The sequence below is a fragment of the Pteropus alecto genome, unplaced genomic scaffold, assembly GCF_000325575.1.
Source record: "Pteropus alecto unplaced genomic scaffold, ASM32557v1 scaffold94, whole genome shotgun sequence".
NCBI classification, from domain to species: Eukaryota; Metazoa; Chordata; class Mammalia; order Chiroptera; family Pteropodidae; genus Pteropus; species Pteropus alecto.
Window position 1 is genome coordinate 14772550 of NW_006437736.1, and position 24441 is coordinate 14796990.

Below are 24441 nucleotides of genomic sequence, written 5' to 3' on the forward strand. Positions count from 1 at the left end.
ACTTCAGAAATTGATTCTAAAGAAGTTCAGATCTATGAGCTGCCTGAAAAAGAATTTAAAATAATGGTTATAACAATGTATGGTGATGGATGATAATCAGACTTATTGTGATGATCATTTCACAATGTATACAAATATCGAATCATTACGTTGTATACCTATAACTAATATAATGTTATATGTCAATTATACCTTAATAAAAAATAAAATAACTTAAAAGATGCTTAATGAGCTAAATGAAAATACAGAAAGACAATTTAGCAAAAAGAATACTATAAAATATTGTACAATATATTGGATAGCCCAAGAAAAATGGATAAATTCCTAGAAACACAACAAAATGAATCACAAAGAAACAGAAAATGTAAACGGATCAACGGCGAGTAAGATTTAAACCATATTTAAAAACTTCAAAAAAGCCCAAGACCAGAGGTATTCACTGGAGAATTCTCCCTAACATTTAAAGAAAAATTAACAGCAATTCTCACTAAAATCTCCCACAAAACTAAAGAGGACAAAACACTTCCAAGCTCATTTTATGAGGCTGAAGCCAGACAAAGCAACTAAAAGAAAACTATAGATTAATATTCCTAATAAATATTGGTGTAAAAATTTTAAACAAACTACTAAGAAACTAAATTTAACAGTGTATTAAATGACCAAGTGGGTTTATTTCTGGAATAAAGGGACAGTTTAACATAAGAAAATCAATAAATGTACTATACCATACTAGGAAGGATAAAAAACATGATAATCTCAATTGGTGGAGAAATATTTCACAACATTTAATACCCTTTCATGATAAAAACACTCAACAAACTAGAAATAAAAGAAAATTACCTGAACATAATAAAAGCCATTTATGAAAAGCCCACAGCTAACAGGATATTCAATGGTGAGAGACTGAAATCCTTTTTCCTAAGATCTAGAAAAAGACAAAGATGCCTGCTCTTACCACTTATATTTAACATAGTGTTTGAAGTCTTAGCCAGAGCAATTAGACAAGAGAAAGAAATTAAAGGCATTCAAATTGGGAAAAAAGAAAAGTGTCTATATTGAGAGAAGACATGATCTTAGATATAGAAAACCCTAAAGATTTCACACACACAACACACAATAACACACACAAACTGTTAGAACTAATAAATGCATTCTGCTAAATTGCAGGACATGAAATCAACACATAGAAATCAGTTGTATTTGTATACATTAATAATAAACTATCTTGAAAAGAAATAAAGAAAATAATTCTTTTTCTTTGCAATCTACAAATTGAAAACTACTTTTATCAAAATTCCAATGGTATATTTTTCAGATATTAAAAAAAAAAGTCATCCTAAAATTCACATGGACTCTCTAGGGACCTTAAACAGACAAAACAATTTTTATAAAGAAGAACAAAGTTAGAAGACTCAGAATTCCTGATTTCAAAATATATTATAAACCTACAGTAATCAAAATAGTGTGGTACTGGTGTAAACACAGAAAAATAGACCAGTAAAATAGAATAGAAAGCCCAGAGATAAACTCCCATATATATGGCCATATGATCTTCAACAGGGGTACCAATACTACTCAATGAGGGAAAAGACAGTCTTTTTAACAAATGATGTTGGGAAAACTAGGTGTCTACATCTGAAAGAATGAAGTTGGGCCCTTATCTTACACTACTGTATATAAAATTTAATTCAAAATGGATTAAAGACCTAAATATAAGACCTAAAACTACAAAACTCCTAGAAGAAAATATTAAAAAAAAGCTTCATGACATTGGACTTGAAAGTAATTTATCTTATATAATACCAAAATATAGGCAACAAAAGCAAAAATAAACGATGGGAGTACAGCAAACTGAAAAAACTTTTGTGTGTTAAAGGACACAATAAGCAGAATGAAAAGTCAATCTACGGAATGGGAGAAAATATTTGCAAATCATATAGCTGATAACAGGTTAATATCCAGAATATAAAAAGAATTTTTATAACTCATCAACAACAACAACAAAAAAATCAAAGAACGTAGTTTTACAATGAGTAAAGGACTTGAACAAGCATTTTTCTAAAGATGCTATACAAATGGCCAACAAGCATATGAAAAGTTGATCAACATCACTAATCCTCTGAAATATGCAAGCCAAAACCACAAAGAGATAGCACCTCACCCTGGTAGGATGGTTAATATAAAAAAACACACCCACACAAAGTAACATGTTGGCAAGGATGTAGAGAAAGTGGAACCTTTGTGTACCATTGACATAATTGTAACATGGTGTAACTAGTATGAAAAACAATACAGGCATGCTTTGTTTTATTGAGCCTCGCTTTATTGCACTTTACAGATGTTGCATTTTTTACAAATTGAAAGTCAGACTCTCCACTAGCAAAAAGATTATGACTTGCTGAAAGCTCAGATGATGGTTCACATTTTTGGCAAAAAAGTATTTTTAATTAAGGTATGAACGTTGTTTTTTAGACATAATACTATTTCACACTTGCTAGACAACAACATAATGTAAAAATAACTTTTATTTGTACTGGGAAACGAAAAAATTTGTGCAACTCAGTTTATTGCGACATTTGCTTTATTGCAGTGGTCTAGAGAGAAACCTACAATTTCTCTGAGTTATATATAACTTTATAAAGTTTCCTCAAAATTTAAAACTAGAACTACCATCTGGATATGTATTTAAAAGAAGTGAAAGCAGATTTTTGAAGATATATTTGCATACCCATGTTCCTAGCAGCACTATTCACAATAGCGAAGAGTTGAAAAAATTCAAATATCTACTGACAGAAGAATGGATAAACAAAATGTAATATACACATACAATGAAATATTTCGACTTTAAAAAGGAAAGAAATCTTGCCACATATTACAACATAGATGAACCTTGAAGATATTACGTTAAGTGAAATAAGCCAGTTGCAAAACGACAAATAGTGTATTATTTTACTTTTATGCGGTATCTAAAATAGTAAAATTTATAGGAACAAAAAGTAGACTACTGATTAACAGTGCCTGGGGGAGGGCATAAAGGGAGTAGTATAATGAATGTAGAGTTTCAGATATGCAAAATAGTCTGGAGATGTGTTTTACAAAGATGTGAGTATAGTTTACCATATTGAACTGCACACTTAAAAATTGTTAAAAAGATAAATACCATGTTATGTGTTTTTACCACAATAGAAAAAAGAAAAAAATACAAAAGTAAAGTTATATAACTGGAGAGAAACTAGTGTTCAGTAATGACAAATAAGAGAAGGGAGGGTACAATATCTGGAAATATTAAAAAAGGAAGGACAGTGTTTTCAATGAAATATCTTCTGAAAATGATCAATTGTTGGTGGAATGCAGTGGGATGATGGAGACAGGCCATGGACTAAAAGCTTTTAAGGATGAATGAGTGTGCAGCAGCTTCACTCCACTTACCTATCTCATTTAGAATTAACACACAAACCTGTGGCATCATTAACTAGAATATTCACATATGAAATTATAAATAAAATAATTCTTTCTAAATTTAAACAATTAAGAATGTAGATATTTTAAAAATATTATTTAAATAATATTTAAAATATAAGAGGGTTGTTGTGGTTTCAGACAAGTAAAATAAATCAATTCTAACCACTGAAGAACTCATCATTTGGCTATGGCTTCACTTTCTCACTCATTGGCATTCAGCTGTACTGCTTCAGCATCATTTTTTGTTTTGTTTTGTGTAAGTCTCAGTACTTCAATGTTCTATAAAGACAGATACATTTTATCCCTTCTTCCTCTGGGTTCTGCAGATTTTGCAAACAAAACATATATATAATTTATTTTCAATGTCATAATATCAATTTATCTGTTTTTGCTATTAAATGGAAATTTTTCCTTGAACCAGGACTGTTTTTGTAGTGTCTGAGAATAAATTACGTGAATATATATTAAAAAAATGAATGTATGATGTACTTATTGTACTTAACCCATGCTTCACATTTGCACAGGGAAGTCGATATGGAACACCTCTTGTATTAATCTGCTAGTGCTGCAATAAAGTACCACAGACTGAGTGGCTTAAACAACAGAGACTTATTTTCTCATAGTTCTGGTGGCTAGAAGTTCAAGATCAAGATGTCAGCAGGGTTAACATCTTCTGAGGATTCTCTCTTTGGGTTGTAAATGGTTGTCTTCTCTCTGTATCTTCATATGATCTTCTCTCTCTATATTTTATCCTAATCTCGATTTATAAGGACATCAGTCATATTGGATTAGGGCTTACCCTAATGGCCTCATTTCCACTCTTTAAAGAGTCTATGTTCAAATATAGTCATATTTTGAAGTACTGAGACTAGACTTTGAATATATGTACATTTTCTGGAAGGTGGCAGAAGCACAATACAGTCCATAACATCTCCTAAAAATTTTTCACCTTCAAGCCAAGCTAATGGTTTCATCTGGCTACAAAATATGATGTTGTATGTGTGATTGGGTATTATAACTGACTTATAGGTTGCATGTTTCTAGAAATTTAAACATTTTTATAGGTTATTCAATTTGCTAGCATATTATAGTAATATCTCATGATTCTTATATTTCTGTAGTGTCTGTGTTGTCTCCTCCTTATTTTATTTGTTTTCTTTTGTTGTCGTTGTTGGTCTAGCTAAAGGTTTGTCTATTTTGTTTATCTTTTCAAAAAAAAGCTCTAAGTTTCCTTGATTTTTTTCTATTGTTTTTCTGGTCTCTATTTCAATTATTTTCACTCTGATCTTTATTATTTCCTTCCTTGTTTTTTATTTTGTTTTCTGCTTAATATATGTATTTACCACTATAAACTTCCCTCTAAGAACTGCTTTTATGGCATCCCATTGATTTTTGTGTGTTATGTTTCCATTTTCATTTGTTTTGAAATATTTTTTAATTTACCTTTTGATTTTTTTCTTTGACCCATTGGTTGTTTAAGAGCGTGTTGTTTCATTCTACATTTTTGTAATTTTTCAGCTTTCCTCTTGTTGATTTCTTTTCATATCATTGTGATTATAAAAGATACTTGTATTATTTCAGTCTCTTAAATTTGCTAAGGCCTGTTTTGTGTCCTATAATACATAGTAGCCTGGAGAATATTTCATGTGCACTTGAAAAGAATGTGTATTCTGGTCCTATTGGATGGAATGCTCTATAAGTGTCTCTTAGGTTCATTTGATTTAAAGTATAGTTCAAATCCAATATTTCCTTGATGATTTCTTTCTATCTATTGCTGAAAGTGGGATATTGAATTCTCCATGCCATTATTATCTATTTTTCTCTTTAGATCTGTTAGTATTTGCTTAATATATATAGGTGCTCCTGTACTGGGGTGTGTATATATTTACAATTATTATATTTTCTTGTTGAGTTGATCCCTTTATCATTATAGTCATGCACCGCATAACAAAACAACATTTTGGTCAATGACAAACTACATATATGATGGCGGTCTGAAAGTATCATAAAAAATTATAAACAAAAGATTTGTTTACAATTTTGAAAAAAACACTGGATCCAACTAAGATGTTGAATTTACTGCTATGTGTGGGTAGTTTAAATAGATGAGGAGCCTCAGCATGCTGTTTTCTCACCCTGTACCCACTTGTAACTGGGACACAAATTTGGTCTAGGGAGTGAGGGAAAAGGGCTAGGAAGGAGGAAAGCTCAGAAGCCAACCCCACTGCCAGCCCATAGCCACACCTGCCCCTGAACCCACATGTACATGTACATACTCTCTTGTGTACAAATTCACTTCCTTCAGTATCTCTTCCTTCTCAGTTCTTTTCTTCTCTTTACCAACTCCCTTTTTGCTCTTTGTCTCCTCTCTCTCCTCTCTCTCTTCCTTTTATTATTTCTCATCTCAAGGTTTATCTCTCTGGGTCTCTTTCTATCTCATGCTCTCTCTCTCCTTCTCTTTCTTCCCTCTCTCCCTTCCTTCCTCCTGATGTCTACTCTCCCTTCAATGGTATCTACCTCTACAGCTCTCCCCATCCCTGCAATGCACACACACACACACACACACACATCTTCTATACTATATTTTTACTGTATCTTTTCTATGTTTAGATAAGTTTAGATAGACAAACACTTGCCATTGTGTTACAATTGCCTATAGTATTCAGTTTAGTAACATGCTGTGCAAATTTGTAGCCTAAGAGCAGCAGGATATATCATATAGCCTATGTGTGTAGTAGGCTATACTATCTAAGTTTGTTTAAGTGCATTCTGTAATGTTTACATAATGATGAAATTGTCTAAGGACACAACTCTTGTTGTTCAGTGGTGCATGGCTGTATAATGACCCTTTTTGTCTCATTATTGTTTTTGGTTTAAAGTCTATCTTGTCTTATATTAGTATAGATACCTCTGCTTTCTTTTGGTTTCTATTTTAATTGCATGTTTTTTTTTTCTATCCTTTTGATCTGAGTCTATGTGGGTCCTTAAAGCAAAAGTTAGTGTCTTATAGGCAGCATACAGTGGGTCTGTTATTTTTTTAAAAAATCCATTCAGCCACTCTGTGCCTTTTGATTAAATAATTCAATTAATTTACATATAGAGTAAGTACTCATATGTAAGAACTTACTAATGCCATTTTATTAACTGCTTGCTGGCTGTTTTGTAGTTCCGTTGATCCTTTTATTCCTCTTTTTCTGCCTACCTTTATGAATTGGCGATTTTCTATGGTGGTATGCTCTAATTTGCTACTCTTTATTTTTTGTGAATCTACTGGGGTTTTTCACTTTGTAGTTATCATGAGGCTTACATAAAACATTTTATAGATAAAATAGTCCATTTTATGCCAACAGTAACTTAACTTAGATTATGTACAAAAACTCAACCCTTTACACCCCACTTTTATGTTTTTAATTTCACAATTTACCTTTTATATTTTGTATTTGTTAAGTAATGATTGTAGCTATAATTAATTTTAATACTCTTTTCCTTTAACTTTTATAATATAGTTAAATGGTTAACACACCATCATATTACAGAATTAGTGTTTTCTGAATCCGATTACATATTTCCTTTACCAGTGTGTTGTATACTTTAGTATGTTTTCTTGTGACTAAGTAGCATCTTTTCATTTCAGCTTTAAAAAACTCCTTCCAGTATTTCTTGTGAGGCAGGTCTAGTTTTGACTAATTCCCCTAGATTTTGTTTGAAGTTTTATTTTTCCTTTTTAAAAAAAAATTTTATTTTTCCTTTTTAAAAAAAATTTTATTTTTCAATTAGAATTGACATTCAATATTATTTTATGTGTGAGAAAGTCTTTATTTTTCCATTTATGAAGAATAATTTTGTCATGTAGATTATTCTTGGTTGGCATTTATTTTTCTTTCAGCACTTTTTTCTTTCATTTCCCTCTCTCTCAGGCTGTTAGGTGTCCATTGAAAAATCTGCTGATCACTAAATGGGGGTCCCATGTAGGTTAGAATATTTTCTGTTTGCCTCTTACTGCTTTTAGGATTCTCTGCATTTTTGATTTTGGCAGTTCTATTATAATGTGTTTTAGAGAAGATCATTTTGAATTTAACTAGGAGCGATTTATTATCTTCATGAACCAGGATGTCCAAATTTATCCTCAGGTTTGGGAAGTTCTCAGCCATTACAGTAGTCCACTCCCACCTTTTATCTGAGAGAGGTATGTTCCAAGACCTCCCAGGGGATGACTGAAAACACAGATAGTACTGAACCTTATATATACTACTTTTTTCCTATACTTATATAACAATGATCAAGTTTAATTTATAAATTAGGCAGAGTAAGATATTAACAATAATAAATAATAATAAAATAGAACAATTATAATAATATACTATAATAAAAGTTATGTGAATGAGCTCTCTGTGTCTCTGTCTCTATCTCTGTCTCTGTGTCTGTCTCTCTCTCTTTCATAACCGATCTGATAACTGAGAAGGCTATAAGTGACTAGCAGGTGGGTAATGTATACAGTATGAGTATGCTGGACAAGGGGATGATTCACATCCTGGGCATGACAAAGAGGGACGACACAAGATTTCATCAAGTTACTCAGAACAGTATGTAATTTAAAACATATATTGTTTATTACTAAAATTTTTCATTCTATTTTCAGAATGTGGTTAATCGTGGGTGACTGAAACTGGAAAGTGAAATTGTAGATGAGGGGGGACTACTGTATTTCTTTACATAAGCTTTCTGCCCTCTTCTCCCACTCTTCTCCTTCTGGAACTCTAATGATTTTGAGATTGCTTCTTTTGATGGTTTCCCATAGATCGCATAGGCTTCTTTGCTTCTTTTCATTTTTTTTTGTTGTTGTTTTCTTCTAAGACTAGTGTATTTTAAAGTTCCTTTCATGTGACTCACTGCTCTCGACTTCTGTTTGTCTATTTTGATGTTGATGCTATTGCATTCTTTGTTTATTTATGGAATTCTTTAGCGCCAGGATTTCTCTCTTTTTTGTGTAATTTCTATTTTTTTGTTAAATTTCTCATTTCATTCATATATTGTTTTCCTGACTTTGCTGAATTGTCCTTCTGTGTTTTCTTGTAGCTCATTGAGTTTCCTCAAAACAACTATTTTGAATTTTTTATCTGGTACATCACACATCTCTGTGTCTTTGGGTTTGGCTAGTAGAGGATTACTATGATCTTTTGCTGATATCATTTTTCCTTGAATAGTCTTCCTTGGAGTTTTGTGTTACTATCTTCACATTTGAAGTAACAGTCACCTCCTTCAGTCTTTACCAGTTGCCTTCAGGTAAGACATAGTTTTTGTTTGTTTTGATTATGTTCTGAAGCTGTTTCCAGCCTTGTATGGATACATCTGCTCCACACTTCTTGCTCTCTCTTTTGGCAGAATTGGATGCCTTTTCTTACAACACACCAGGCAAACTGTTGATAACCTCTTTTTTTTTGTTTCTTGAACATGGTGCTATTGCTCAAAATTGTGGTTTCTCCCTTGCTTTCAGACCTTGGCTTTTTTTTTTTTTTTTTGCACATTCTCCCTGTCTAGCCAAGCTTGCTTGTGTCACTACCCTCAGGGGTACACATTAGGTGCCAGCTGCAGAGTGGGGGAAGTTTGGCAGTTGGGATACTGGGGGGTACCCACAGGTCAGAGGTCAGTTGGGAGGATCCTCAGGAGAAGCTTTCCCAGCAGCATTTGGGCATGCCTTCTGCTGGAATCTGGAATGCAATCAGCAGGTTCTGTGTCCCTTTAGTACCCTTCGATATCCTTCTCTGTCTCTTTCCCAATCGCATCCTTCCCCTGAGTCATAGAACTCTTGCTTGAATACAACAGGAGCTTCAGGAGAGAGGCTTTCTTTAGCAGCATCTCATACAGCTGGAGAAGTTAAGTACTCACTGATCTCTGTTTTCCACCTTGGGGGAGAGTTGATGCTCACAAAGTTCCTCTCACCCAGTCCAATGCATTCAAACTTATTAACTTTTTTTTTTTTTGTCCTATGGAATGCTGAAACTTCTCTAGAAACAGGAAGTTCTATGAAAATTCTCTTGTCCATGGGTAAATGCCCAAGTCAGTGTTTTTCAGATACCATAGCCAGAAGGGTTTGGAAGTGGTTCATAAGCTCCAGCCAGTTCCACAGTCATACTGGGGTCTGCCTACCTATACCTGATGGACAGGTGAGTGAGACTCTTCCCGAGTCCCCTGGTGTGGTGGTAGATACCACAGCACCCATAGAGATATCTTTGTTTATGGATGGATGCCAAATTTTAGATGTTATAGAGGAGAAAAAATAAAGGACATCTTATGACACTATGATGCCGATGTTGTTGTGTAACTTTTATAATTTAAATTAATGTTCTTAATTTTGTATTTGTCTGCTGATCAAAAATATATGAAATTTGTACCTTTGTCAATTTTACTTTGTGATATTTCTAAAATAGTTTTCTTTCTTAAGGTAATATTAATTTAAATTGTGATTTAGCCTTAGTTCGATACTTCTTCATACATGGTGTGATATTAGTTATACACTACTTAGTTTAAATTTCAGTGTTAAATACAATCATTAGTTCTAGTGATAAAGTTATAGCTCCATTCATTTTATACAATGTCTTCACTTTTCTTGAGATTCTTAGTTTCAACTATCCATTAGTTGGCTGGATTTCTTCAAGTAATTTATTTTCAGAAAGGGATACGATGTATCTAATAGCTCCTACCGTTAAATTTTGATAATACATTTGCATGACCATGGGTGTAAGAACTCGGCTTACTCATTGTTTTCCTCAGACTGTGTAGACATTATTCTTTTATTTTCAGCAATTGGTGTGACTGTGACAAAGTCTAAGATAGGATTTATATTCTCCATTGTAAACAATATACTTTTATTTTCTACTGGAAACTAACAAACTTCACCAGGATGTGCTTTACTTTTGTTTTTAATGGTCATATTTAGTTGTCCTCTTCTTTTAGTACCTTTTCTTCTATTAATGCTTAACTTTTTACTATTTACTATCTAGTCTTCAGTAATATGACTTTTGTGCATGTAAGTTCTCATTCTTTCTTTCTTAACAATCGCCATTTTAATTGCTTTGACTTGCTTAGCAGAGTCCATTTTACATTGTGATATTTCTAAAACAGTTTTCTTTCTTAAGAATATCAGACAACATTCCTTTCTTTCTGATAAGAATATCAGAAGTGGTTTTCACCTTCCTTTTCTGTGCTGAGTGCTACCAGCATTTTTCATCTCCTACTATGTTTTATTCTTTTAATTTCCTTTGTTATAGTTCTTTCTCAGTCTAAGTTGTCCATAATTTCTCGAAGCATGAAGTATTTATATAAAATGATCTATTTCTCCTGAAACATTTATTCTAATACAAATTCTTCAACTGCTTTTGGATCTTTTTCACCCTAATTTTGGTGGGAATGACAGTAAAACAGTGTAAGGAGAGCATCTATGCATAAGTCCCTTGTAAGTTACTTCTGGACATTACTTATTGTGTATGAGAACAGCTTTCCAAGCTAGTCATTTATTCAAACATAGTTTTGGAAGGGAAAGTTATAGTAATATAGACAAGCCAGGAATTTTCAATCTTTTTACTAGGCGTAATATGATATTGTTGAAGGATTTTAAGAAAGAAGTAAACTATATATGCACACATTAAGAAGAATGCAAGTAGAATTTGTGTAAAATATGAAAGGAGATATTATATAAATATGATAACATTTTCAAACAACTGATAAGGAGAAAAATCTATCATCTGCCTCTAAACACCTATGCAGAACTCCTTAATGTCAGCTGATTTTCAGAAAAGACTTTTCTGATGTATTCAATCAGTCTCCACCTCCTGTAACTTCCATCAGGACATGCACAATTCATCAGAACAAACAGAAAAAGGTCAAAACACATAAATCTCTTCACAATAAGCGTTTTTCTAACAGACCCGTTTTTCTAACAGATCCCCACTGAGATACTCTTAAGCATCCTAGAAGTCCTGTTGTTTGGTTGAGAAAAACCAAACTATAGCTTTAAAACTTTGAAGGGACTTTATTTAGTGTGACTATACTACGCTAGACATCAATTTTAATTTTTCTGAAATCTAAAAATAAGTTTACAGTAATACCCTAGGCTTTATCTTTAGACCACAGTATTCCTGGAATTATCCTTGGTTTGGCATATGGGCACAAACCATTTATTAACGTTATCATCATTTGCCATCTGGAGAGCCTAGGCATTTTAAAATTAATGAAGTCTTGGTTCCATTTGATTTAAAACATTCTTTCCTCAAGTTTTCTCTCCTTCACATTTCAAAACATAAAGAAAAAACCAGGCCATACTGTCAACACTTTGCTTAGAAATCCCCTAGCTAGATCAGCCTATTTAATTAGGGAGATTTTCTGCTTTCCACATAACTGCAGATAACAGAATTGCTAAATTTTCTGATAGTGTTTAACAAAGATCTTTCCTCCAGTTTCCAATAACAGGTTCTTTACTTGATTTTAAGCCCTCACTAAATCACCCACAAAGTCCAGATTTCTACTAAAAATTTGTTTCAAAGGAATTTGGGCATTCTGTAACATACTTCTCAAAATCCTTCCAGTCTCTGCTTATTCTCTGTTCCAAAACTACTCTCACATTTTCGATATTTGTTATGGCAACACATTGTGCTCCATACTAAAAGATGTTATTAATTATCAAGCTCCTTACAAAATGACCTCAGCCACAGAATAAAAAAACAAAACAAACACTTATTATCTCAGTTCCCATAGCTCAGGAATTTAAGCACAGAGTAGTTGGGTGCCTCTGATTTGGGGCTTTTTACAGTCTGCAATCAAGGTTGACCAGGGTCAGTGATCTCAAGGTTGACTAGAAGAGGATCCACTGCCAAGTTCATGCAAAGGAAGTTGGCAGGCCTCAGATGGCTAGACACAACAATTCCCTTCTAGTGAGACACTCCATATGGCTATTCACAACATGGCAGCTTACCTCCCCTAGGGTAAAGGCTTTTAGAGTGTTATGGGTTGAATAGTGTCCCCAAAGAAAATATGTTGAAATCTTAACCTCAGTACCTCAGAATATGATCTCATTCAGGCATGGGGCCCTTGTAGGTATAATTAATTAAAGTGAGGTCATATGGGAGTAGGTGGGCCCTTAATTGAAAATGACTGGGTGTCCTTATAAAAAGAGAGAAATTTGGACACACTCAATAACAGTAGGAAGAATGCCTTCTGATGACGGAAGCAGAGTTTAGAATTATGCAGATACAGACTGAGGAATGCCAAAGATTCCCAACGACACCAGAAGCTAAGAGAGTCATGGAACAGATTCTCCTAATAGAGTGTGATCTTCCTCACAGCTTGATTTCAGAATTTTAGCCTCCGGAACTGTGAAAAAATTAATTTCTGTTGTTTTAAGTCACCCAGTTTGTGGTAATTTTTTACAGCAGCCCTAGGAAACAAAAAGGGAGAGAGAAAGAGAGAGGAGGAAGAGAGAGAGAGAGAGAGAAGACGCAATCTCTTTTAATCTAAATACTGACACACATCTTTTTTGTCTAGTGTCAAAGGGAAAAGATTACGTGATGATGTGAATACCAGAATTCCAGGAGGCTGGCATGACTCCAGACCATCTTAGAGGGTACGTATCTATATGTCCCATTAGATTGTTAAGAATAGGAATTAGTTCATTCTACTATATATTCACTATAGCCTAAAACTGTGATTGGCACATATACTATATTCACAATTATGTTTTGATATTCACTAATTAAACACAATGGAATTTGCAAAATTAAATATTATCTACTTTTATAATCAGAATAATCTTCAACACTGACCTAAAAACATCCGTTATCAGTCAGAACAGTTTAAACTATGCTGTGACTCTGGTTTCTCAGTCTTTAAAAGTCATATTAAATTTAGACATTTTCACATATTGTAAGTCATACTCATTATGCCCTCAATATAAACACGGGTAAAATTTCCTCATAGATCTTGAAACCACATTAGATGTTTTTGCACTTGAAAAATAGTTCGTGTTGTCTTGGTTTAACTCTTTTCACATATTGTAAGTCATACTCGTTATGCCCTCAATATAAACACGGGTAAAATTTCCTCATAGATCTTGAAACCACATTAGATGTTTTTGCACTTGAAAAATAGTTTGTGTTGTCTTGGTTTAACTCTTTGATAAATGAGCAATATAAACCTTTCAATTGTGAAATCTAGCAGCAATTAATAACTTCCAAATTCCTAGATATTTTTTCTCATGCTTCAAGTCAATTAAGAGTTAACTAGTGATTCTGCTTTGCATTTACCTCCCTTCAGGAACCAGAGGTACAGAGAAGGTACCACTGGGAATGCTGCCATCTACGATAATAAGGGGGAGAGGGGAAGTATGTGGCAAATTACACTTTAGTTTAAAACTCCCAATAATAATATGTATTATACACATTCATCGACTAAAACAAGTCATATGGCCATGCCTGAGCTCAGGGAGGCAGAAAAGTATAATCTTATTATGTTCCCGGAAAGAAGAAAACCAGAATATATTTATAATTAGCATTAACACTGCTAACACTCCCATAGAGCATTCCAGAATCCAGAGTAATATAATCCTTAATACTTCAGAATGTATGTTTAATGATGTTATTTTTTTAAACCACATAAATAATATAGTCCATACAGTATCTGTAAAACAAATAAGGAGAAATGGATACTTATCCACATTGTTTGTCTTTGAGCTTGAAGGTCTGAAAACCTTTAAGACTCTTGACATCTTGCCAGTTGCTTTCTAGAAAGGTTGTGTCAATTAAATTTCATGCCAATTATGTAGAAAAGTGCCATTTCTCATCTACCCTTAACACCCCCAAGTATTTCCTTTCTTATTTTCTTATATTTGCTGATAGGTAAAATTGTATTTACTTATTTTTATATTTTATTCTAATCATGTAGTCCTTTTGTTGTTGTTGATGTTCCAGGACAAATTCATATTTATACTTTAACCTGTGTGTACTAAGCCAGCCCAGTGCAAAGCTTTGGAGCCAGACTTAGAAACTTGCACTTGAATCCTAGCTTTAGCTTAATAGTTTTAACATATTGGGGCCTCTAACTGTCAGTTTGTAAAAACTTTAGGATCACGGATTGCACAGATTCAAGTCCTACCTTTCCATTTTTCTTATGTTGTTGCCTTGGACAGGATTTATAATCTGTCAAACCTGTTTCTTAATCAGTGAAATCTGGAAATAATGGTGCTTTATGGAGATGGGAAATTTGTGTAATGGGTTTAAGAGAGCTTTTGGCTGGTGGTAGGCTCACACCAAAGTAGGCTCAATATTTAGACAATCACTGTACAAATAAAACAAATTACAGGTACAAAGTATATATGTCATCCTTTATTCATTCAAAAAAAGTCATTGAAAACAGTTTTATTATTTAAGTAATTTATGAAGTAGTTGAGGTAAGGCATTATTCTACATTATTACAGATTTTTACCTGGAGGGGTTCTTTCTTTCAGTTTTATACAAAAAGCACTAAACTTTATCACTGGCATGGGGGCTAAAAAAATACTTTTCTTCCCACTTTCTAAATTCTTCTACCTTAGCTAATAATCAAATTAAAAGACAGATTAACAGGAGAAAATAAAAATTTAAATACATGCACAGAGGAAATTTATATAACAATGAAAATTCCAAAGACAGTGAGGCAACGCTGGGTATATATGACATTTTGAACAAAGGAGAAAAGTAGGGGAAAAAGGTATTAGATTTTAGAAGTGAGAATGGGCGATTTACAGGTAGTTAAGTAAGAGTAGGACAAACATAGCAGGAAAATTCTTGCTAGGCGAGTCAGAAGCAATGGGACGTGGTGGGGGTGTGTGTTCCTAGCTAAACACATCCCTGCATGAAGCCCTCCTATTTACCATCCTTAATTCAAATTAGGCTAAGGTAAACACACTAAGATCTTCTTTCTGAAGCAGATTATTCTATCTGAATCTCTTGGGCAGGAAATGGGGGTGGGATGTAGTGTCAAAGTTTCTTTCTGAGCTTTTAAAAATACTCCAAAAAGTATAACCACACACAAACTTCATTTCTTTAAGATAGCTTTTTCTCTTTGTCACGACTTTGCTTAGTGTAATGGCATTGTGACTCGCTTGCTTTTTCCACCCTTATCCTTCCACCTTTGTATGCCTACCCCCTTAATCATTGAGCTTTACGAAATAAAGTTCTGGCCAGTGTCAAATCTTTTAAGGATAAAGCCTCAGGTCTATGATCATGAAGACAATAAATTTTGGTTAAACTAAGGATAACATCTTGGCTTTAGGTGTGTTTCAGCCTCAGACCCATTGAGTAGGAACAGCTGAACCAACCACAGGACCAGATGGGATAGCACTATGGCTGATCCTAGACCTAGACATGATGAGCAATTATCCGTTCAATCAGTTGTGTCCATGACCCCAACTCCCTTTGTTTCTATGACTAAGGCGTTTTCTCCTATATAATCAATCCTGTTGAGACACTCTGGAAGCCAGGTTTTCGAGAGTAATAGCTTGCCTGTGTCTCCAGGACTTGCAGCTCTCTAAATAAACTCTTACTCTCTTTGCTGCAAACCCAGTACCTATCTCTTTGGCTTCGACACACACAGGCAGACAAACGACTTTTCTCCAGTAATGAAAGGCAGCTTCAGAGTGGCAAAAGTTTGGTTCCCGTTACAGAATATAAGGCCTGATCCAAGCAGTCAACAACTTGATTTTTGTCAGTATGACATGGATGTAGGTAGTTATGTGGACATATTATCTTGGCCACTAAAACTCTTACTTTCTCCTGTGACCTGCTTCCTGGAGACATCATCCCATGAACACTATTCCATGAACTAATTCTCTCCACCTGCTCTTAAAATGAATTTCTCTTTATCTACCTCCCAGATACACCAGAGGCAGGAGGGATGCACCATCCCTCCTAACTTAACTCATTGAGGGTTCTGCTCCTCGATTACAATGTGGGGTGGAGAGTTTCTCACACCATCAAGAAATTTTCCAACACCAGCTGCATGTCCTACAATTCAGCTCAATCTTGACACTATCTATGTGGAGATAGCCTTGGATTCCACAGATTAAGGGCTCAATGTTACAAGATTGCTTTCCTGCCCCCCATTTCAGATGCCAGTCACAAGTTCAGGTTGTCATCTGTGTTTCTGACCCACCGGCTACAGGTTGGAGGTTCCAACTGTTAGGTAGTTGGGCAGACATGAGCAATGGGGAAACAAAGGAACAAAGGTTCAACCCAGAGACCCCCCAAAGACCTCCTCGAAACACCCAGTTTATAGTTATAAATCACTCCTGCATTTTGAGGGAAAAAAAGTAAAAAAGGCCAGAAAATAACTAGTTTAATGTGGCCAAAAACACTTGCGCAGTGAGGACTACTCTAACCTTTCCACCTCATCTTCACTATACCATCATTATAATATCATGCCTATGCTCAGAAGTTCATGAACCTAATTATAACAGACTGAATCTGGGTAACTGCATGCACAGTAGGCAGAGTTACATAACAACCAAATGTCAATCAAAATGACCTCACATGTCAATCATCTAAGACAACCTTTGTAACCTCCTGTCACAGACCTAATGTAATACAGACCTTCCCACTTCTGTGGAGTTACAACCTTTTTGCTGAAATCCACCCCTCCCTTGGAGTGTACTCTATCTTTTGTCTTTTTACCTCTCAAATTCCATGGGGCTGAAGACTCTTTGGCATGGCCCATCTCTTTCTAAAAATGTATTATCAATAAATCTTGCTTTTAAAACCTCACTGACCTGTAATTCTTTACTGAGTCAGCAGGGAAGAACCAGGGACGCCCCAGTGTTACCAGGGCAATGCCGGATTTTAGATTGCTCCAATGGTAACACAGCTATCCCTCTTCATGTTTCATTAATTTGCTAGACTAGCTCAAAGAACTCAGATAAACATTTACTTACTGCATTATCGATTTGTTACAAAAGGCTATCATGCAGAAACAGCCGGATGGAGGAGATATATAGGAAAAAATACAGGAAAAATACACAGATGTTCCGTGCTCATTTAGTCATTAGTAACTATCTAGTTCATCATATCATATGAAAATGTCTCCCATGGTGAAACTACTCAGGTTTACAGGTTTCCATTTGGTCTTGTCAGATTCCAAAAGCAGGAGCAGTGTAGCAATATATGGTTTCACTATCTCAATTCACTATTTCAAGCATCTGATATAACTGAGTTAAGAGACAGTATCCTCTCTTGCTCTGAGCATCTTTTAAGGTGTTAGTGTAATATTCAGTTTCCCTCATTACATAACCTATTTAGTCATTCTTTTACCCATAGCTACCATTTTTCCTTATCTTCATTTATATCCAAACTTTTCCACTTTGGAAGGGACATTAGGCTTGGCCACTGTTTTGGTCTAGATTTCAGGCAGCAACACTGGTCTAGCAAAGACCTCCCTTTCAATCTACTTCTGCTCAGATAAGGTAAAGTACATGGATGCAGATCTAGTGGGCTATCTTTACCACCAGGCAATATGGCTGCATTCCCAGTTAATTCCAATATTGCCAGATTGGGGAAAGGTCTCATCAGGTCTTTAGAAATTCTGACATAAAGGTTAAAAACACAGTTACACTTTCTTACTTAGGAGTTATCCCTGCATCCTTATAGTTTCAGTAGCCATGGTCCTGTGATCACCGCATCCAGTTAAAGATAAAAAAACTAGGTGCTGTGGGAAAGAAAGAATACCAGCACTTTCCCTGCTGCCCTTTCTCAGACCCATCAGAAAAAAGAGAGAAAAATTTCTATTGAAGACATTCCTTCATGTTGGGTGTGAGCACAAACTCATGAAGGCTTGCGAGTTAGTCCTTCATGCTTTATCTATCCCCATTTTAGACAACCAATGTTTCAATTGCCCATGCAATTCTCTGTCGAAGCTTTTATTTTGAGAAGGCTATCTCTCTGCCTGTTGTTGGACAGTATAGGCTGTAAAGCGTGTCCCTTGGTCTGAAGAAATGACAGTCAGCTATTCAAATTGGTGCAGTATATTCTGTTTGATTGGGCTCATAATACTCTGACGTATAGGAAAAACCCAGTCTTTCCTTTCTATGTGGGGAAAAACCCAGTTCTCTGCCAGATGCTTCTTTCGTGTATTTATATCACACATAACTTCAGTTCTGACACTCTAGTCACCAAATGTGTGGCGGTTTTTTCCCTCATCAAACAATTTTTTGTTACAGGTTAAGGACTCAGTCCCACAAGACTGCCCCTCCCCTCCAACATACCCACCCACACACTCACACTTCAGAGCACAGTTGCAAACCTAGATTATCATCTGTGCTTCTTTCTGAACAACTGGCTGAAGAGCAGAGGTTCCAACGACCCCCTCCTTGGGTTCAGTTAATTTGCTAGTATGGCTCACAAAACTCAGAAAAATAATTATGTTTACCAGTTTATTAAAGGATATGACAACGGACACAGATAAATAGCCAGATGAAGAGATACATAAGGCAAGGGCATTCTTTTACTAGATCAGGTTTCCATTGCCTTCATTCTTGACCGTATGGCCACTCCATTGGCAACTGCCCATGAGTCAGGTAAAACCAAACATAGAGGGTTTTACCACTATTCACATCTGCCATCACTGCTAGAAAACAGCATTCGATTCAGCTCACCAGGCTAATCTATTTTTACCTTCTTTGGGCAAAGTGGTAGCCTTTCAAACAAGATGTTTGGCCATTCACTGTGGAACTGCTGTCCACAAACCAAGTAGCTCTTTTTTGGTCAGTCAAGAGCAATTTATAGGGCACTGTCCAAGTGAGAATAGAACCCAGCAGTTCCTCACACAGTTCCAGAGTGATTCCTAGGGGAAAAGAGGCTCCCTGCTCATGAGTATCTTCTTGCTTTGCCCAGGCAGCATAATCTTGTAAACCATTTCTATTTTATTAGGAAACTTTTCGAGACACTGCCATCTCCATTAGAGCATTTCTCTGACATGATACAAGACATATAGGCATTTCATGTTTTAAGAACATTTTATGTCCTTCAGTTATTGAGGTAACTTCAATTAGCATCTGATGGCAAGGTAGTAAATATCCCTTAAATGGAAATTCTCTAGTCCAACTTCTCCAGTATCAGTAGTCATCACTGGGAAGTGCTCACAGGCTCTTGCCGTAAGCCCCAGTCCACACCCCACGCAGGGTGATTACACAGACAAATCGTTCGTGCCAGATCTCCAGCTTCTATTTTACATTGTGTGGACTCGGACAATATTTCTCATTCCCATTTAGCATGTCCGATTAATAGTGCTTGAAGGGCAGATTTATATGCCTTCTGTTTTATAAATCACAAAGCTACACTAAAAAAAAAGCTCCTTTCCAGATCAGGGAAGTCACATTCAAAGCAACTCAGTTGCTTTCCCTCCTTTTCCCAATGGCAGGCTCAGAAGTGGAGTTTTAGGAAGAATAACTGGGCTTTGAATAAGTCCAAGTAGAGATTCTTAAATCTGTTCCAGGTAAGTGATCTGCATCCCTCTGGTGCCTGAGTTTTTTATAATTGGGGTGGGATTGAGGGAGAGGCAATGGGATCTGAAAACCCAAAAACTTGCCCCTGGAGGCAGATTTTCCCACTTTATGCTGTTTGCCACTCAGTTCCTTTCTCCAAGCAAACTTCCCTGATCATAGTCTTCCTCATCTCCTGCTCTGGGATGGTCTCTCCTAGGGACTGTGGGAAACTGCCCTCTTACTAACCTGGCAGTGATCATTTCTGATTGCATGCCAGGGCTGGAAATTGCTGGAAGTTGCCATCACCAGCAGCATGTGCCTAGCATGGGAGATTATTAGAAATGCAGAACCTCAGGTCCCACCCCAGACCCAATGAATTCCAATTTGCAATTTAATAATATCTTCAGGTGATTCATAGACACATTGAAGTTCTAGGATCAGTGCTGTAAAGGTCACAGTCCCTGACCCGCGCCCCCCGCCCCCATCACTTACTACTGGGTTTTCATTCCAACGTCCCCCTGACTGACTGTGTGTGTTTGGGGGCCGGAGTGAGATGGCAAGAGGGGAGATGAACACTGGTGCTGCTCACCAAGAGTTTACATTGGATGTTTGTCTGCCAGTAAAAAAAAAGTATTTGTATGTAAAGAAATGGAGTAGTGACTGCTAGAGTGAAACTTCTTTTGCAACTGCTCCAAAACCCATGTGCTTTATCTGAGTTAATTTACTAACATCCTACCAGAGGGCGCTGTAATGCCTTTCTTTTCAGTCCTTAAAACCTTTGTATACTAAAGCCAGAAAGTTCAAGTTATCGGTGCTTAAATACATGTAATTTAATCGGATGCATCAAGACCTGTGTTATCCAGGTATTATTTTCTTGACTTTGTAGGTGAGTAAAGAGCTGTTCCCTAATTCCAAAACTCAGGCTCCTTTTGTAACCTATAGTACCACATTTGTTGCTGTTATTATACTACAAATACCAAGTCATATGGAGAAATAATTAAAACAAAAGTTTGCTTACCTCACAGTTTTAAGGCAAAACTGTGCTTAAGAAGGTAGCTCTGCTCCTAGTTAAGTAGTCAAGCTAAACAATATTTATTGGGTTGTTTTGCTAAGAGTCTTTTAACTGCTTATGACGCAAATGTAATCCATATCGTTTAGACTTTGAAAAGTTAAATGAAATATTGTTGGGTGTTCTGCAAGAAATTTAGAGAGTGGTGAATATCAAAGTAACTCAGAACAAGATTTTTAAATGTATATGATGACTTGGCCAGCCTTAATATTTCCCTCAGCTCATATGAACTTTAGACAGGTTTCTTCCTGACTCTTGGTCCCTGATTTTTTAGATAAGAGTCTACTTTTCATAAGTACCAATCAGTCATTATTGTTTCACTATGTTAAACTATGTCATCTTTTAAGATACACACACATATACATTCTTTATTTTCGACAGTTTTAGTTTTATGGAAAATTAAACAGAAAATACAGAGAGTTCCTGTTTCCCTTCTTCCTCCAACACAATTTCCCCTATTAACATCTTGCATTAGTGTGGTACATTTGTTTAAATTGAAGAACAACTCCTGCTACATTATTAACTAAAATGCATAGTTTACATGATCGTTTACTCTTTGTGTTGTGTATCCTATCTGTTTTGACAAATGTACATGACATCTATCCACTGTTATAGTATCGTAGAGAATTGAATTGTATTGTCCTAAAAATCCGGTGCTCTACTTATTTCTCTCGCTCCTAGATTTTACAGTATGTAGCCTTTTCAAATTGTCTTCTTTCTCTTAGCAACATACATTAACAGTTCTTCTATGTCTTTGTTTTTTTTGTTGTTGTTGTTGTTGCTGTTGTTGTTGTTTTTAACTTGAGATCTTAGGAGTCCCTGAATAATGTCATTGTTTGGAAGTTCCACAGTGTATTTAACCATTCATCTATTGACAGGTATCTTGGTTGCTTCCAAGATTTGGCATTTAGGAATATAGCTGCTCTAAACACTATAAATAGTACAAGTTTTGTGTGGACTTCAGTTTTCGACTCATTTGTGTAAATGCCAAGGAGAGAGACTATATTTTGACTATGCAGATCATATGACTATATTTTGTATCTTAAGAAACCGGCCAAATTGTCTTACAGTTAATCTGCTTTTTGTTATCACCACCTGCTGAAACTTCTCAATAGTTTCAGAGATTAAAACAGCTCACTGGAAAAAAATTGTGATCTAATACTGATTTCTGCAGTTCCTGTTTTAACGATATGTAAATGCTGCTGCAACTGGACAAATCTCATTGTGGGCGGATCCTCAGCTTTTTTTCTTGGACTCCAAAAAAGTCCAAGAAAGAGTGATGTAGATAGAGATCCTCAGCTTTAAAATGAGATCACTCCAAAAAAGTCCAAGAAAGAGTGATGTAGATAGAATTAATCTACAAAGAGGCAGAGCCCTGTTCTCATCTTTGGTAGGCCAGGTAGACTCTCAGGCTGTGAAGTCCTCAGCTGACCTTCCCCTGCTCTGCCAGGAAGGGACAGTTTGGGAGATGGGCCTGGGCAGAGGACTTTGCTCAGTTCCCCCAAGCCCGGGTTCTGTCCAAGAATCACGACCACAGGATTAGGGCAAGCTCTCTGCCACTTTCAGTCCATCACTAGCTCAAATTTGTGCTCCTTGCCAGGGGAGGGTTAAGTGTTCGAGGTATGTGTAGCAAGGAAGCCACTAACCCCACCCGTGAAAGGCAGCCAGTGAACCGCCGTGGTCTTCCTGTTTATGAAGCGTTAGGTTTCCTCTTTTGTCTCAAAGGCTGCAAAGAACAGAGAAATGGAACATGAGAAAACAGAACTAAAAGCAAAGAGTCAGGCAGTGGGCTGAAGCAGTAGTCGGTTGGGCCTTGAGAAAGCCAAGTATCCTGCACATACTTTCTTCTACTCGAGGCCGGTATCACATGTTGCCTCCCCCAGGACTTGGCGGGTGGTTGAGGCCTGGATCTAGTGAAGACCTAGGACTTGTGGTGAGATAGATGTGAGAACTTGAGGCTTCCTGGAGGTCACAGTTCTGGGGAGGTCACATGTCAGAGTTTTGTAGCTGTGAAACATCTTCTTCTGCACTCCTTGGCTTTTTCTCCAGAGTCCTAACTACTCCAAATGAGGAACATTACCAGAAACAGAAACAAAAAATGCAGAAGGGGTGACTTGCCAGGGACTTCCCCACAGCATTTCGCCAGGCTATTGCGAAAATCTGACCAGATTTCCTCTCAGATGTCCTGAGGCCCTGACCTGTCCTCTTTATCATAGTTGGCAGAACTCCGAGGTGGGGGAGAACTAGTAAAGGATTACTGAGGACAGCCACCACCACCACCATCCCACCCCATTCTCCTTCCCCGGGATCTGGGTCTTAAGACTTCTGGAAAGACTGCCAGAAGGAAAGGGGTTTCCTAATGTTCTTGTTCAAGGACTCTCTCTCTCTTTTACAGCTCAGCTCTTTACCCCTCTTCAACTTCTTTGCCTTGCTTGGCGTGGAAATTTGTGGAAGTTATGACTTCGAGAAGCATTGGGCCCTGACAACCCCCTCTTCTGAAACTTCCCATAAGTTTTGGTAAGTTTCACATACCAAAAGCTGGGCCGGTGGCAGCGGAGAGAGAAAACAGGTTAAAAGGTGAGTGGTAAAAGATCTGCAAAAAGAGAAAAATAGTATTGATTAGAATGAAAATGAACAAACAGAAAAGAGTAAATTGAAGCAAATTTCCCTATGACCCATTAAACTGGTCTCCCATTCCTGTGAATAGATCAGTGCAATACAATGTCTTTGCTTTATTTATCTGATGGAAAATAATAATCTTTTCTTTTAACAGATTTAAGTTAGATACTACTTGTCCTGTTTAGTTTACATAAAAGCAACATTTTTCACCAATGACTGCATGAGCTTGTTGACCAGTCAGTTTTTAAAGCATGACCATTTTGGAGAACAGCAGAGGCCAAGCTGTTAACTTATAACTAAAGTACTGTGAAAGTTTGCACAGTGGTATTGAACTCTTGTTTCATTACATGAAGAGATTTAAGATTACCTTTTCCATTCATACTTTCCAAGGCTTGGGAATAAGTGACTCACCACTGAAAGGAACTGGAGTTATGATACACAAGTGGATTTTTTCCAATTTCTCGATTGGCACGTTTATGCAGCATAACTTTATGAACAAAGGAACCCAGGTTTGCAATTTGGCTGGCATTTAGGGAGTTTACAGACAAGGTTAAAGTGGAACCTGTCATCAGCAAGGGAAAGAAACAACCATTTGAATGGAAAAATATGTTTGTAAGCAACGCCTCCGATAAGGGCCTTACGTCCAAAACATACAAAGAACTCATACAACTCAATAACAATAAAAAAGCAAATGTTCCAATCAAAAAATGTGCAGAAGACCTGAACAGAAACTTCTCCCAAGAAGACATACAAATGGCCAACAAACATATGAAAAGATGCTCATCATCACTAG

At 36.1% G+C, this 24441-nt stretch overlaps 1 long non-coding RNA gene across 2 annotated transcripts; it reads left to right on the top strand.

Moving 5' to 3' along the window:
* The first annotated feature begins 8992 nt into the window (after positions 1-8992).
* On the top strand, positions 8993-24365 carry LOC102882647. 2 transcript variants are annotated; one of them, XR_439224.3, is made up of 4 exons: positions 8993-9626; positions 13000-13078; positions 23425-23606; positions 23803-24365. It is a non-coding gene; the product is annotated as an uncharacterized LOC102882647 (long non-coding RNA). The 2 variants fall into 2 exon arrangements; XR_439226.3 differs by having other exon boundaries at positions 9001-9626; positions 23425-23546.
* The last annotated feature ends 76 nt before the right edge of the window (positions 24366-24441 follow it).